Below are 2068 nucleotides of genomic sequence, written 5' to 3'. Positions count from 1 at the left end.
GTTCATTCTGTACATCAGGTTATTTATTCACTTGATTCTTAGATTCATTTGTTGATAGATGCATGTTTGTTGTTCATAATTTGTATCTTTACCTTTTTCTTCTTCTTCCTCTTCTTAAAGGATACCTTTCAGCATTTCATATAATACTGGTTTGGTGGTGATGAACTCCTTTAGCTTTTCCTTATCTGTGAAGCTCTTTATCTGACCTTCAATTCTGAATTATAGCTTTGCTGGATAAAGTAATCTTGGTTGTAGGTTCTTGGTATTCAGCACTTTGAATATTTCTTGCCACTCCCTTCTGGCCTGCAAAGTTTCTGTTGAGAAATCAGCTGACAGTCGTATGGGTATTCCCTTGTAGGTAATTGAGCCTCTCTCTCTTGCTGCTTTTAAGATTTTCTCTTTGTCTTTTGCTCTTGGCATTTTAATGATGATGTGTCTTGGTGTGGTCCTCTTTTGGATTCCTTTTGTTTGGGGTTCTCTGCGCTTCTTGGACCTGTAAGTCCATTTCTTTCTCCAGATGGGGGAAGTTTTCTGCCATTATTTCTTGAAATAGGTTTTCAATATCTTGCTGTCTCTCATCTTCTGGCACTCCAATGACTCTGATATTAGTCCGCTTAAAGCTGTCCCAGAGGCTCCTTACACTATCTTCACACTTTCGGATTCTTTTTTCATTTTGCTTTTCCAATTGGGTGTTATTTGTCGAATCTTTGGTTTGATTCTTGTGCTCCTCTGGTCTGCTATTGGGTATAATATTCTTTATTTCAGTCCGTGTATGCTTACTTTCTAATTTCTTTATCGTAGCATCGAGGGTCTCATTAGTTTTCGTGAGGCTCTGCACAAATTTATGGCAAGCCCTCAAAATTGCGATTCTTAGCTCCATATCCTCCATTTCTGTCATGTTTTTTTGTCTCCGCATCTTTTATGCTTTCTTGGTGCACCCCCTTGTGGTCTCTGTGCGCAGTCTTGTTCTAGCCAAGCCTTAATTGTTGTAGTTAACACTAGAGGGATTTGACCACCAGGTCGACTGGCTGTGGGAATCAGCTGTGGGAAAACTTCAGTCCTCTGGGGAGGCGCTAGTCTAGCCCTTGCCTGAGGCGATCGGCAAATGGCTGTGCGTAGGGTTTGGGCGGGGCGGGCTCAACAGGGCGGGGGGAGGGAGCAGCTATGGCCGCTCTCAGTCCGTCCCCAGGGGCTCTGCCTCTCTGTCCCAGCAATCGCTGCAAACCTCGGAGGGGCCGTAGCCAGACAGTCCCGCTTCTCCCGTTTGAGTCTGGGTCCCTAGAGACTCGCCCGGATCTGTAGCCCAGAGTCTGAGACTCGCTCCTGATTGAAAACGACAATCGCGCCCTCAGCCGCCAGCCCGCTTTGCGCGCGCACCCTCACCATCGCACCGCCGTACCTTTAAATTTTCCACACTGCGCCTCCGCTGAGCCTCAGAATGCTGTTGTTTTTGCTTCTAGTTGAAGAGACTCTCCTCAGCCAGCCTTCCCGTGGTTCTGGTTGATGTCCGCTCCGACTTTTAGTTGTATTTTTGAAGTGGTTGTCCACGGCGGCAACCTCAGGTGTTTACCTATGCCGCCATCTTCCTTCGATCTCTCTCCTTTAGCTTTTTCTACTGTGAAGCTCTTTATCTGACCTTCAATTCACAGCAGTCAGATTCAGAGAAGTAGAACATATAATGGTGGTTACTAGGGGCTGGGGTTGGGGGAAGGGAAATGAGGAGTTGTTTCATGGGGACAAAGTTTCAGTTTTACAAGATGAAGAGTTCTGAAAATTGGTTGCACAATAATGTGAATATACTTGACACTATTGAATTATACAGTTAAATGGTTAAGATGGTAAATTTTATATGTATCTACTACAATTAAAAATAAAAAGTAACTTTAAAAGCTCAACAATAAGAAAACAAACAACTTGATTTAAAAATAAGAAAAAGAGCCCTAGTTGGTTTGGCTCAGTGGATAGAGCGTTGGCCTGTGGACTGAAAGGTCCCAGGTTCGATTCCAGTCAAGGGCACATGCCCAGGTTGTGGGCTTGATCCCCAGTTGGGGGCGTGCAGGAGGCAGCC

This window comes from Myotis lucifugus, unplaced genomic scaffold, assembly GCF_000147115.1.
Source record: "Myotis lucifugus unplaced genomic scaffold, Myoluc2.0 scaffold_98, whole genome shotgun sequence".
NCBI lineage: Eukaryota > Metazoa > Chordata > Mammalia > Chiroptera > Vespertilionidae > Myotis > Myotis lucifugus.
The sequence above is the reverse complement of the archived record's forward strand: the minus strand, read 5'-3'. Positions refer to the sequence as shown.